Raw genomic sequence first — 16,019 nt, 5'->3', positions numbered from 1 at the left:
TTGATAAATATCCCCCAGGGTGTATTAATATTATTTACACATATTCCCTGTCATGTTTTACCCCGCCATGCCCAAAAACAAAAACGTTACAAATAGACTTGCATCCGATGGAGAAATAGCTGCTATTCTTGTGTAAATAGTTGAAAGCTTTAATGTGTGATTGAAAGTTTTATACATTTTAATAACTTCTAAACAATGAGAGTCAACAGTTTTTGACGTAAAAAAGTGAAAAGACCCAATTTTGCAATTTTGTCACTCACACTTATATGCCATCCTCGCCATTGGGGAGTGGTGGAGGAGTTGCAGAGGCCGGTCCTTTGGCCTCAGAAAATTCACTAACACTTATGTCTGGAAATAGGCATAAATGACGGCTGAAAACTATTCTAGTCAGGGACTGGAGTAGTTTTCAATCTAGGCACATGGACTGCTGGAAAATGTGCTTAATTAGGCGCATCCAACGGCAATGAACGGGCTATCAAAGAACTGCTTAAAATGCTGGTCTTTGATAAATGACTCTCAATGTCTTCAACTGTAATTGCTTTGGTAAAATGTTGGACTCCCAGGTTCCAATGCAAAATTTGTAACAGGGCCCCGACCTACCATGTGCCATTCATGATACTGGTGTCTTCTTATGAGGGGCCCTTAGTCCACCTCAGGCAAATAGGATTTGATGTAACTACCACCTCTATAATCCCCATTTACATGCAGTGACGAGCAGATCACTGCTAAAAGTTAATTGCTTTTCAAGAGTTATATGTTGCGATTTAATGCTAAAAAGACTTGTCTCTTTATGCAATCATTAATGCAGCAAAAAGAGCATTATTTATTAAAACCAACAGTCCTTGTTATTGACTTCATCATCATCATCCATCCAACGCCCCCACATCTGCCCTCCTGCGCCATCTAACAAACATCAAGGGCACCTGACCTAATATCAGGCAGGAGTACCAATACCAGTGTGCTCGAGGGAAACAAGGGTGCGTGGTCCAATCACTGCATGGCCCAGGGAACATTAGAGTGAGGACAGCCACTGTGGACCACTGCCATTTCTAACTGTGCCACAACTACACAGACAGGATTGCTGCAGTTACACCTCTGAATGTAGCGAAAAATAAAATCTAACACCAGAGAACAACCAGCAACTGCTCCCGGCACAAAAGCTGTGATATATTATAAACTATGGCGCCTCCAGTGACATACCAACATTTCCTGTTTAGTATATAATGATACATATTGTTAAATATTTTCCAAGTTGGTTTTTCAAGCTTAGAATAGAAATGGTGCAAACACATTAAATTCACTCTGTAAATGGCTGACAGTTTAGGATACATTCAAAGGGAGGATTAGGAGGAACAGAATTTCTGTATAAAGTATATCCGAATGTAAGAGAATCAGAAACTTATGGTTGTGGTCCAAGACCTCCCCATGGTACCCAACTTGAGGATGGCAGAGAGACTCACATGGATCTGGCAGGGTTTAACTTGAACAGCAGTTTACTCAGATTAAGGCATTGAACATATGGTTACAGTTTCTCACAGAGGGCATAAACTTTATGGTTGCATATAGAATTGTGGCACAAAGTTGGGTAGTTACACATTTGGAGGCAAAATCAGAATCAGCAGTCCAGAGTAGGTCGAGGGTGAAAGCCAGATCCTGGGATCACTGACTCTTTCAGGAGGCTTATTTCAAACCAGGGATCCACCTCACTGCTTTCTAGGTAACTGACCATGAGGTGCTCTGAGCTCCTCCCTACTTAGGATGCAGCCCATACTGGCCGACAGCATCCATTTGTGAACTTCTGTCTCTGGCAACTATAGTCCACTATTACATGCTATTTCACATGCTAACAGATATAGCATATCCACATCATTATTAGACTTTTTTTCTTGTATGTAAACAGTAAAGAAGTTCAGATTTTGGAAACACTCCGGGAATAGTGACACTGTCCTAACAATGTAACCGGACATTTCTGTTTATTACCTCACAGCTTTTAAGCAAGGCCCCAGAATGTAGCAACATGGTGTAAAAGTCAGTCTGTTTTTGTGGTGACAGCGGTACTAAAAACTTTGTGTTATACTTCTGTGGTCATGATGTTAAAATCAGCTGGAAGTGATAAAAGCAAAACCATATTAGCAGAATTTTTGCTGAATTTGAGACATGGCTTACTGTAGATTTTTAAAAGCATATTCTGCCAGGAGAGTGTTATCCAAACCTAGCCTGGGTATATCATCTCTAAATAAACATTTCCCCATGTATTCGGGGTGTGCAGATAATCAGAGCAGGCTGTTTTACCGCAGACTAGGAATATTTACAACACACCAGACTGGATGCCCTCTGCCTCATCATTCCTCACATCTCATACAGGATGTGTTGCATTCAATTTCATAACATCTCTTTTTTCTTTTTTTTTTTGTTATAAGCCTTTTTTCTGAAAGCTTTCTGCCTAATATCACATAAGTAACAATTTTAAACTAATATATATATATATATATATATATATATATATATATATACAGTATATATATATACACACACACAATCCAGGGGTATACCTATAAGGTGTGCAGAGGTAGCAGTTTCACCTGGCCCTGATACCTGAGGGGCCCAAAAGTTTATCTATCTATCTATGTATCTTGCAGCCCTGTAAATTTTTGGCCAAAAAGATGATATTTGGAGTTAAACTAGAATACCTTTCAGTTTATCAAAACATAACTAAAAGGAACTTACATTGCCAACCCAAAAATTGCCTTCATTGTAGTTTACTCACATCAATAGTGGGTTAAGACGGAGTCATGAAGCGCCAAACAGGCTTCGTCTTGCTCTGACTGTTCTAATCCGCTATTAATGCGGCAATAAAGATGGTGTTTCAGTGAGTGATGTGTTTATGGACTTAGAGTTATTACTGCTAAACAATACTTAAGTCTGGGAAAGTCCTCCCCTCTATATCCCCATCTCATTATGACAATGGACTGTGAATTCTAAAGCAATGATGAACTATCTCTTTTCTCTTCGGGTGGTTTCACACATACAGTTTTTTGTGAAAATACTGCATTTATTTCCATCATTTTTTTGCCAGAAATGCAGCAACCATCTGTTTGTGTAAAGCTAACATTGAAATATAACTATCTGTCATGCACTGAAAAGTCGTGGGTTAACACATTGAGGATGTACTACCCAACAGTAATAACTAAAGACTTGCATTGCTATAGTATCATATCCCTATTTTATAAGGAATGTAGATGAACCTATTCTACAGAGTGTCTAACACTTGAAGGCAATGTATGAAACAAATAAAATATTACCATTTCTCAGGTGTTCTGTAGATTACTGAGTTTGCTTTAAGCTAAGTGTGAAATGACCAAATTGCAGCTGCCCGCCTCACATAGATTCTTTTGTGTAGAATTAAGAAACAGAAGATGTTTTGCAGAAAAAGACCTCACATGGTCCATCTGGTCAGCCCTTATAGTACTTCCTTTTTATTTTCTCTTAGGATAGATATGCCACATGTTTATCCCAGGCATCTTAAAATTCACTTACTGTTACTGTTGATTTTCCAACCACATCTGCTGGACGTTTGTTCCAAGCATCTGCACATTTTTCTGTAAAATATTACTTTCTGACATTATTTTTGATCTAATGTCAGAATGTGCCCCCCTTGCTCTTGCTTTCAGATTCATATTAAAAACACATTCCTCCTTAACCTTATTTTAACCTTTAACATATTTAAAGGTATCGATCATTGTCAGAATGAGTTGTCAAACACTTATTAGGGTGAACCTTAACCCTAACAGTATTATAATTATTAGACTTAACTCTAACCTTAACCCTATTATTATTAGGATTAACCCTAACCATAACTCTATCATTCCACCCTAATCCTATTAACTCAATCCTAAACATAAGAGCTCATGCACACAAACATTTTATTTCTGTGTCTGTTCCATTTTGTTGCGGACCATATACCGAACTATTAATTTCAATGGGTCCACAAAAAAAACAGACATTACTCTGGGTGAATTTCATTTCCGTATGTCCGTATTTCCGTTCCGCAAAAAAACTGAACATGTCCTATTATTGTCTGCATTACGGACAAGGATAGTACTGTTCTATTGTTGGCCAGCTGTTCTGTTCCGCAAAATATGGAATGCACACGGACATCATCCGTATTTTTTGCAGATCTGTTTTTTGTGGACCGCAAAATATATATACGGTCATGTGCATGAGGCCTAACCCTATTATTTTAATACTTTACCTAAACTAACCCTAACCCTCTTATTACTAAAGTTAACTCCAAACCTAGCCTTTTTATTTTTTATTTTGCCCCAAAAAATTCTAGACATTCTATGGAAGAACTAGACATTCTGTAAGACCCCTAGGTAAATTATATACGGTCAGAATAAAATTCATACATTGCCTAAAAAGCTAGACATTTTATGCAATCCATAGATAAGCTAAAAAAGTTCTCCAGCGCATCTAAAATCTTGGGGTCAATACAATTCTAAAAATATATCAGCCACAGCACTCATCCAACTTGGGGCTTTTGTAGGGTTAATGCACTATGTTTGGCTGGAGCAGTAAAGAAATGATTAATTGCAATTGGATCACTGTCTGAAGTTTCTTTTCTAAAATCTTGATCCTTTATTGTCACATCCTTAAAATCCACAGATGGATAGTAAAAAGACGCTTACACATTTTGAACACTTAAATACACGTCTTTAATAATAGTCAAGTCTTCCTAACAAAGTACAGTTTATATAGACCTCCTCCTTCCCCACAAAGGTAAATCAGTTCAATCATGATCATTAACTAAAAAAAACTACATTTAAAAGCCATATATGATACCACATGCCAGATGTTGATACTAAAGATAAATTTATTAAAATACATGAGATCTGACTTTTTATTCATAACTTTAGGTGATCTTATATCTGAATTCAGAATCCAGAAAGCTTTTATTTCATGTTGCTTTTTTTCTCTCAATCTTCACCCCTTTTAGGGCAATCTACCCTTTCAAGACCCATTACTTGTAGAGAAAATAAAGCTTCATTATGTATATGTACAAAATGCCCAGAAACAAATGCAGTTTGTTTTTTTGTTTTTGTTTTTAACCAGTTGCTTGGGAATTATGTTCTATACAATACCTGAATTTAACACATTGCCTGTAACACCTAGTTTAGGGAAAAGCATCTATTACTTATATTTTATATAAATGATATATATGCACCACAGTAATTGTACACTATAATTAGAGATGAGAAAATCAAAGCTGACGAAGTGGAATTCGTTACAAATTTCTGGAAAAATTTGATTTTCACCGAATGCGAATTTCCTCATGCTTCGTAGTAACGAATCACATTTTTCCTAAAATAGCTGCTGCACGTGTAAGGACATGGAGCAATGAACTCTGGGAAGGCGTGATCACTTATAATGCCTTGCATGCATGCAGCAAATCAGCAGCCAGCCAGGCCTGTGATGTCACAGCCTCAGCCATCTTACATTCTGCCATTCACTAGTGTACTTTGTGCAGGGAGAGAAGTGTCTGCAGGTGCGCTAGGGACAGCAATAGAAAAAACTTAATTTGCTAAGAAAAAACTTAATTTGCTAAGGAAAGGATAGGAAGGAATCATTCCACAGCATTTATGTAGAACAGGGTTCAGTAGGGGAGGTTACAGCCTGGTTAATAGGAACAATCCTATTACTCCTTGCTGCACTCACTGGGGACCCAAATTGCCATTATACAGCTCTGTAATTCCAGCAAACCGTTCTTATTATTGGGGTGCAAATGTTGTTTGATACAGCCATTAACAGGGTTTATTACAAGGAAATATTTATATGTCTTATTTGCCCTTGTGCGGTGCAGTTATATGTTCTAAAGCATTTTTTGGCTTGCATTAGTGGTGGAAAAAAGGGCTTATTAGCTGTTGTGTGGTGAAGTGCGAAAATTACAGCCGTTCAAATATATTTGCCATTAAGCGGTGCAGTTATATGTTCTGGAGACCTTTTTGTTGTGTATTAGTGGCAAAAGAAAAATATATTTGCCGTTCAGCGGTGCAGTTATATGTTCTAAAGCCATTGTTGTCATGCATTAGTCGCAAAAGTAAAATATATTTGCCTTTCAGCAGTGCAGTTATATGTTCTAAGGCCCTTTTTGTCGTGTATTAGTGGCAAAATAAAAATATATTTGCCGTTCAGCGGTGCAGTTACCATATATGTTCTAAAGCCCTTTTTGTTGTGTATTAGTGACAAAAGTTTAATATATTTGCCGTTCAGCAGTTCAGTTAGGCTACTTTCACACTTGCGTTTGTCGGTCCACTCGTGAGCTCCGTTTGAAGGAGCTCACGAGCGGACCCGAACGCCTCCGTCCAGCCCTGATGCAGTCTGAATGGAGCGGATCCGCTCAGACTGCATCAGTCTGGCGGCGTTCAGCCTCCGCTCCGCTCGCCTACGCACGGCCAGGCGGACAGCTGAACGCTGCTTGCAGCGTTCAGCTGTCCGCCTGGCCGTGCGGAGGCGTGCGGATCCGTCCAGACTTACAATGTAAGTCAATGGGAACGGATCCGCTTGAAGATGACACCATATGGCTCAATCTTCAAGCGGATCCGTCCCCCATTGACTTTACATTAAAAGTCTGAACGGATCCGCTCAGGCTACTTGCGCACTTAGAAATTTTTCTAAGTTATTAATGCAGACGGATCCGTACTGAACGGAGCCTCCGTCTGCATTAATATGATCGGATCCGTTCAGAACGGATCCGATCAAGCGCAAGTGTGAAAGTAGCCTTATATGTTCTAAAGACCTTTTTGTCATGTAATTGTGGCAAAATAAAAATAAATTTGCTGTTCAGTGGTGAAGTTATATGATCTTAAGCCCTTTTTGTCATCTATTAGTGGCAAAAGTAAAATATATTTGCCGTTAAGTGGTGCAGTTATATGCTCTAAAGACCTTTTTGTCATGTATTGGTGGCAAAAGATAAATATATTTGCCGTTCACCAGTGCAGCTATATGTTCCAAAGCCTTCTGTGGCGTGTGTAAGTGGAAAAAAAATAAGGGACTTTTTGCCGTTCAGCGGTGCAATTTAATGTTCTAAAGACATTTTTGTCATGCATTAGTGGCAAAAGCAAAAGATGTTTGCAGTTCAGCTGTGCAGTTATATGTTCTAATGCTCTTTTTGTCGTGTATTAGTGGCAAAAGAAAAAAATTATTTGTCGTACAGCAGTGCAGTTATATGTTCTAAAGCCCTTTTTTGTGTGTATTAGTGGCACAAAAAAAGTATTAGCCTTTCAGTGGTGAAGTTATACGTTCTAAAGCCCTTTTTGTCGTCTATTAGTGGCAAAAGTTAAATATATTTGCCGTTCAGTGGTGCAGTTATATGCTCTAAAGACCTTTCTGTTGTGTATTGGTGGCAAAAGAAAAATATATTTGCCGTTCACCAGTGCAGTTATATGTTCTAAAGCCTTCTGTGGCATGTTTAAGTGGAAAAAAATAAAGGCCTATTTGCCGTTCAGAGGTGCAGTTATATCAACCAGCGGCCCTCCAGCTGTTGCAACACTACAACTCCCAGCACGCCCAAACAGTCTACAGCTATTAGCTTACAGCAGGGAGTTGTAATTTTACAACAGCTGGAGGGCCGCAGGTTGAGGATACCTGTTCTAAAGCCCTTTTTGTTGGGCTTTAGTGGCAAAATTAAAATATATTTGCCATTCAGCGGTGCAGTTATATGCTCTAAAGACCTTTTTGTTGTGTATTAGTGGCAAAAGAAAAATATATTTGCCATTCACCAGTGCAGTTAAATGTTCTAAAGCCTTCTGTGGCGTGTGTAAGTGGGAAAAAATAAGGGTCTATTTGCCGTTCAGAAGTGCAGTTATCTGTTCTAAAGTCCTTTTTGTCGTGCATTAGTGACAAAAGAAAAATATATTTGCCATTCAGCGGTGCAGTTATATGCTCTAAAGACCTTTTTGTCGTGTAATAGTGACAAAATAAAAATATATTTGCCGTTCAACAGTGCAGTTATATGTTCTAAAGCCCTCTTTGTCGTGTATTAGTGACAAAAAAAATATATATTTTCCGTTCACCCGTGCAGTTATATGTTCTAAAGCCTTCTTTGGTGTGTGTAAGTGGAAAAAATAAGGGCCTATTTGCTGTTCAGCGGTGCAGTTATATGTTCTAAAGCCCTTTGTGTTGTGAATTAGTGGCAAAAGAAAAATATATTTGCCGTTCACCGGTGCAGTTATATGTTCTAAATCCTTTTTTTGCGTGTATTAGTGGCACAAAAAAGTATTTCCCGTTCAGTGAGGAAGTGAGAAAATTATAGCCCTTTTTAGCCTGTATTAGTGGGGAAAAAAGGGCTTATTAGCCGTTGTGTGGAGAAGTGAGAAACTTACAGACTTTTTTGGGGTGTTTTAATTTCCTTTTTATTTATTAATTTGATCTAACAGTATGTCAGATAGAGAAGTTCCAGGCCCTTCATAGGGGAGTGGCAGAGGCCTACATTTTTTTGGCACAGGCACATGTCACGGCAGTGTAAGGGGGCGTGGCAGAAGGAGTCGCAGCGAGAGGCCTTAGCTCCCGGTGTCATCTAGCGGTCATGTCTTGACTAGCAACCCAGCGGTTCTTGACTCTGTCTTCTCTGTTTTGGATCCACTCCTGTTTATTTTGGCATTAGCAATACTGATAGATTACTGACCAAATGCTAATCGAGCGAAGGCGGCTGCTCAACAGAAAGGATCCGTTTTTTGGGGGTTATTGTTCTGACGGATTAAAAGAAGGGCAAAATAATCAGTGACTGCAACACAAACTTACTGCTGACACCCTCTCCACTCTGTCGGGGGTGCTCTACTTGTATAAGCATTTAATAGAACAGGTTCTGTAGACATCTATATGGAATCAGCTGACGAGGGTGTAAAAGAAGTGCACTTCTTCTTGATGCTAACGTCAACCTGTAAGGCTGAATTCATACTTGAGTTACTTGGTCAGTTTTGGCCTTGTGACTGTCCAAATAAGTGAAGGGTGCAGTGATTCTAAGAGCGACGCCTGTCATCTGCATGTCATACTGATTCACAGTATTATTTCACTACCACAGCAGACTCCCTATGCGTGTTACTGTAAGGCACAGTGTTCTACACCACTATAAAGGCTCTCTGAAGCCAAGAAATAGCTGTTTTTAATGTGATTCGCCACAAATAAATTTGGATCAAAGAAAATTTACAAAAATAATTTGTCAAACTGGCCGAATTTTTGAAAAATTCACTCATCTCTAATTATATCCTCTAGTAAAGTCATTCCAGTTTTTACAGTACCCCTGGGTATATCTTAGCATTATTGTATATTACTTAGTATGGATAAATTTTTTGGAGTAGTAGCTATTTAACATCTAAGATCAGAAGACAGAAGAGCTTTAGAGAACACCTTCTGATATTTTTATATGGGATGATGAACAGTCACCTTTTAAGTATCTTACACTAAAGATTTCTGAGCAATGACAATATGCACAGCAGTCTCTTATGAAAATACCAAGAAGTAGCAGTAAATGTCTTCTGCGGCATCTTGACTATTCTTGTAAACTGGTGCCAGATAGACAGCTGTTGTGCAGAGCTAAAAGAAACACTGCAACAGAAGTAAAAAAAATCTAGTATGAATTTTTTCAAAAATCATTAGAGTATATGCACACATGCCAGATTTATTACAAAATTGATGTGACTGTCTGAATGTGGATTGAAGAAATCCATGTGCTTTCTTGCAAGACAACTGTATTCACATGAATAGAACAAATTTTTAGTAATAGAAATATTTACCACAAACGTGCTACATCTGGATAATATTACCTTAATAGGGTTGTGCAACAAGGTTGTTTTTTTTTTTTTTGGGCAACCTCTCTGCAGTGGCGTGCCTAGGGGCGGGTCCTTTCTCTGGCACCCCCCCTCCCCAATACTTGACCAGATACGTCTTACATCCAGTGACATCTCCTGTCATGTAGACCTTCTCTTTCCTCTTCTCCTCCGTTAGAAAGCCATTGCAAATTCTTTCAGCCGCATCTTGTCTCTACAGACACGTTCGATTTCTCAGTTTCTCCATCAACCTCCCCATCCTGGTGTCCCCACAGTGTCATCCTGCTACCACCCCCAATACTTTGCCCGTTGTGCTCCTCAATGCCCCAGGTACTATACTGCTGAAAATGTAGAGACCCCAGTAGACATAATTGGGGTTATTTATCAAACTGATGTAAAGTAGAACTGGATTTCCAAAAGAGCTGTCAAATATGAAAGGTGGAATCTGATTGGCTGCTATGGGCAACTAAGCCAGTTCTACTTTACACCAGTTTTGTAAATTACCCTAAATGTTCCTATAGTGTCTACAGCAGCTATAATTTCCCCTAGAAAGCCCCAAGTAATAATAACACCCTATATTGTGCTCCAGGTAATAATCCATGTATAGTGTCCCCAGAAATAATAGAATTTCCCCTACAGTGCCTCCCCAATAGCAACGCCCCCACGCTGCCCCCATATAGTTATTTCCCCCACACTGCTCCCCATAGTAATCCCCCATAGTAATTTGCCCCCACACAGTAATTTCCCCCACACTGCCCCCACACAGTAATTTCCCCCACAATGCCCCCATATAGTAATTTTCCCCACACAGTAATTTACCCCAATCTGCCCCCACACAGTAGTTTTCACCACACTGCCCCATACAATAATTTCCCCCACACTGCCCACAAACAGTAGTGTCCCCCACACTGCCCCATACAGTAGTTTCCCCCACACAGTAATTTCCCCCACACTGTTCCCACACAGTAGTTTCCCCCACACAGTAGTTTCCCCCACACTGCCCCACACAGTAGTTTTCCCCACACAATAATTTCCCCCACACTGCCCCCACACAGTAATTTCTCCCATACTGCCCCCACACAGTAGTTCCCCCCCCCCCAAAAAAAAGCTAAATACTCACGTGCACTTATTTGCAGAGGAAGGTGTGCACACTTCACTGTGCTGCTGCGTCCCAACACAGGCACGCGCGATGACGTCATCACGCATGCCTGCGCCGGGATTTCACTACCGCATAGGCCTCAGGACTACTAGGCCTGAATCCTATGGCGGTGATCTGCGGCAGGGCAGGGAACTATAATTGCATATGTAAGAAAAACACAGATATTGCAGCACAATGCTTTGATCATTTTGATCGAACTGCATGAGCCTACCTGCCACAACAAGCCAAGCTTATTTAGATGGGTCACTACTAGAGATGAGCGAATTGAAGTTGACAAAGTGGAATTCGATCCGAATTTTAGGGGGAAAAATTGTGGTAACAAATCACATTTTTTCCTTAAATGGCTGCTGCATATGTTTGGACATGGAGCAAAGAACTCTGGGAAAGAGAAATCACCCACAATGCCATGCATGCAGCCAATCAACAGCCAGCCAGCCCTGTAATGTCACAGCCCTATAAATGGCCCCAGCCATCTTGGATTCAGTCTTTTTTCAGTGTACTTAGTGTAGAGAGATGTCAGCAGGCACTGGAGAAAGTGCTAGGAAAGACTTGAAAACTTTTATTTTGCTAAATAGAAGTTTAGGTAAAGATCATTAGAAGTGTAGGGAAAGGATAGGGAAAAATTATTCTACAGTATTGAAGCAGAACAGGGTCCAATAAGGGAGTGTACAGCCTGGGTAATAGGAACAATCCTATTACACCTTGCTGCACTGACTGCGGATTCAAATTGCTATTATACTGCTGCTTTCAGGTTTGCAATACATAATACCTCTGTAATTCCAGCAAACCCTTCTTGGTATTTGGGAGCAAGTGCTATGTGAAACAGCCATTAACAGGGTGTATTACTAGAAAATATTTCTATGTCTTATTAGCCCCTGTGCGGTGCAGTTATATATTTTAAAGGCTTTTTTGGAGTGTATTAGTGGAAAAAAGGGCTTATTAGCCATTCATCGGTACAGTGATATGTTCTAATAATAATAATATTTATTTGATCTAACAGTGTGTCAGACAGTAAAGTAACATGCCCTGCACAGGGGAGGGGAAGAGGACTAAATGTGTATGGCACAGGCACAGGTCACAGCAGAGTAAGGGGCTGTGGCAGCAGGGGTCACTTCGAGAGGCCTGAGCTCCCAGGGTCAGCTAGAGGTCGTGTCTTAACCAGCAACCCAGCGGTTCTTGAATGGTTGACTCGGTCAATCACTTTTTCCCAAGTGACATCAGACACTCCCGGCCGGTGGGTTCATCTGACACAACCCTTAATTAGCATGGCCCGGAAGCAGGTCCTGTGCACTCACCTGTCCTCAACCTGCCTCTGTCCTTTTCTGTTACATCAGCCAGAGAAGTATTATATTCTGTGGGCTCAGCTCCACTATACATTGAAGACGAGCTACTAGAGGACAGTCAGCAGCTACTGCCCAGTCAAGATCTGGAGGAGAAATCCGCTGCTTCATCCGGTAGGTTGGCAAGTAGTGATGAGGAAAGTGGTGTGGGAGCAGGTGTTGCAAGCGGTCAGGCTCCTGGCTCAGAGACCGTTGAGGAGGACGTCAATGACTTGCAGACAGTACTCGATGATGATGTAGCCGATCGCAATTGGGAGCCGGGTGACGATAGGGCTTCATCATCATTGGGGGAAGAGGGTGGCACGTGAGGCAGCGGCGGAGCCAGCAAGTCGGTAGCATGTCCGGGAGTCAGGAGGGTGAAAGCATTGGGAGGTCGGGAGCCAAAAGTGCCCGGGGGTAGACCACCCACTTTACAGGAGCCTACCGGCCTGGAAAGTAGTGATGCAGGGGTTCACAGAGGCAGCGGCCGTAGCAGTCGGTCAGTGTAGAGTGTTGGGGGTAAAATAACCTACTCGGCAGTGTGGCAGTTTTTTGTTAAGCCGACGGCGGAGGTGAACATGACCATCTGCCGAATCTGTGGGCAGAAGGTGAGGTGGGGCCAGGGTTCCAATGTTGGCACCACGGCCCTGCGTCAACATATGCAGCCATTGGTCCTGCAAAAATTTCCGCCTCTGCCTCCTCATTCTCCACCATGTCCTCCACCTCTACTGCAGTGACAATTCACAGTGCTCCTCCAGCATAACACATGTGCAGGGCACACAGTTTGCCTGGGAGAATGGAGTCACACAGAGGAGGAACTGCTCTGCAGCCTTCACCAAGAAATCTAACATTGGCTTTCTCAGCGACAATTCAAAATTGGAACCACGGTGACCGACAATGCGAAGAACATGGTGTCGGCACTGCGTCAAGGAGGGATGAGCCATGTGCCCTGCATGGCGCACGTGTTTAATCTTATTGTAAAGATTTTCCGAAGTCTTCCACCCATCTGTAAGACATCCTAAAAATGGGCAGTAAACTTTGCAGGCACTTCAGACACTCGTACACCGCAAAGCACACACTCCTTGAGCTGCAGCGGCAGAACAGCGTCCCCCAACATAGGCTGATATGCAACATTTCCACCTCCATGTGTTGGACTGACTATATGAACAGAGAAAGGCCATAAACGATTTCTTGATGATCCAAGCGGACAGGAGTACTCCCCTGTGTAACTTCGCTGCCAGACAGTGGCAGCTCATGCGTGACACCTGCCGTTTGCTAAGGCCCTCTGAGGAAGCCACGTTATTTGTCAGTCGCCTGGACTACGGGATGAACAACATCATTCCACTGCTTCATATCCTGGAACAGTTGCTGGTAATTTTGGCTGGTCAGGGGACTGGAGATGTGGTGCCTACATCTCACGGCCACATGAGCCCTGTGGGGGCTGAACTGGAGGAGGACATTGGAGCACAAGCAATGTGCAGCAAAATGGGTGATTTTTGTACATAGGTGACAGGAGAGGATGAGCAGGAGGAGCAAGAAAGAGATGAGGAAGACGAGGCAGATGACTCAGGCACACCGTGGCGCTATTCAGTGGAGATGGAGGCAGGGAGTCCCTCTGAGTCACTTGCACAAATGGCCCACTGCATGCTAACTTGCTTGGGTAGTGACAGCCGAATTGTCACCTTTCGGCAGAGGGATGACTTCTGGCTCTCCACCTTGTTGGACCCACTACCGGTCCAAAATAGGGGCCTTTTTTACACCCGCTGAGAGGGAGGGCAAACAGAACTACTATACAGACATCCTATGCAGTCAGTTGGCGCTGCCTATCTGCACCATTGTCCATCCTCTCGCCGGTCTGACCAGAGGGGCCCTCTGCCCTCTTGTTCCACTGCCATGGTTGCTGTGGTGGGGTGGGGGGATAGGAGCAGTACCAGCTCCATCAGCAGCAGCTTGAGTCTAGAGTCAACGATGAGCGGCTTTCTTAACCCACCTAGTGAAAAACCTACTCACCAGCAGCTAGACCTGGAGCACAACCTGAACCAGCAGGTGGTGGCATACTTGGACAGCACCTGCCACCCCACATTGAAGATCCGCTGGACTACTGGGCAGCCAAACTTGATTTGTGGCCGCAACTGGACGAGTTTGCCCTGAAAAGTTGTCCTGCCCAGCCAGTATTGTGGCATCAGAGCTGGTGTTTAGTGGTGTGGGGGCCATAATTACCCCAAGGAAAACTCGCCTGTCCACCCTAATGTGGAGAGACTGACCTTAGTCAAGAAGAATCAGGAGTAGATCAGCCAGGATTTCCGCCCACCAATTCCTAATGCATCAGATTAGATCATCCATGCTGCCTCATCCAAACCTTGACAAATAAGGCCAGTTACTTTTGGCTACCTGCCTCAACTACTTTTCTGATGCTGCCACCCACCTGATGCCACACATCTGATGCCATGTGCTCTTTTTTACACCCATCATTGTCAGTGGGTACTGTTATTGCCACCTACCTGCCCCACTCTGTGGTCTCCTGATGCTGCTGCCAACTCACCACTGAGGTCTCCTCATGCTGCTGTTGCCACCTCCACACTATGTCATTGTGCCACTCTGTGGTCTCCTCCTGCTGCTTCCAACTAACAACTCTGTCTCTGGGCCACTCTGTGGCCTCCTCATGCTGCTGCTAACTCAATACTATGTTACTGGGCCATTCTGTGGCCTCATAATGCTGCTGCTGCCACCTCTACACTGTCACCTTGCCAGTCTGTGGCATCTTCATGCTGCTGCTAACTCAACACTACCGTATGTCACTGAGCCACTTTGTGGCTTCCTCATGCTGCTGTCACCTCAACACTATATAAATGGGCCACTCTGTAGTCTCCTCATGCTGCTGCTGCTACTTCAAAAATATGTCATTGGGCCTCTCTGTGGATTTCTCAAGCTGTTCTCCCACCCTCCACACTCCATGACTGGGCCACTATTTTGCCTTTTTGGCCTGGTTGACATCATCATTCATTTGACGCTTATCCTGTCAGGAGGATAGAAAAATGAGACGCACAATGGATCCTGTCTATGTAGCAGCTGTAAGGCCTGTATGGTCCCATCAAAATTTGCTTATGATTTGGTAGCCAAAAGCAGGAGTGAGTACAAAACACAGAAGACATGCAAATATTCCATTCATGTGTGATCTCTGTTTTTCGGGAAGGGGGGGGGGGCTGATTAATTACTGACCAGATGCTGACCGAGTGAAGGCGGATGCTCAACAGACTCAACAGAATAATCAGTGACGTCAACACAAACTTACTGCTGACACCCTTTCCACTCTGTCAGGGGGGCTCTACTTGTATAAGTGTTTAATAGAACAGGTTCTGTAGACATCTATGATGTGGAATCAGCTGATGGTGGTGTAAAAGGAGTGCGCTCTTTCACACTATAGTAGGGTCTTGTGCCTCTGCACGGTTCTTTATACCTGGCGCTAACATTGACCTATAAGGCTGAGTTCATGCTTGAGTTATTTGGTCAGTTTTAGCTCTGTAACTGCCCAAATAAATGAAGTGTCCAGTGATTCTAAGAGCGACGCCTGTCATCTGCATGTCATACTGACTCACAGTATTGTTTCACTACCACAGCAGACTCCCTATGCGTGTTATTGCAAGGCACAGTGTTCTACACCACTATAAAGCTCTCTGCAGCCAGGATTTAGCAGTTTTTTAACACGATTCGCCGTGA

This window comes from Bufo gargarizans, chromosome 4 (assembly GCF_014858855.1).
Source record: "Bufo gargarizans isolate SCDJY-AF-19 chromosome 4, ASM1485885v1, whole genome shotgun sequence".
Taxonomy (NCBI): domain Eukaryota; kingdom Metazoa; phylum Chordata; class Amphibia; order Anura; family Bufonidae; genus Bufo; species Bufo gargarizans.
Note: the sequence above shows the minus strand (reverse complement) of the source record.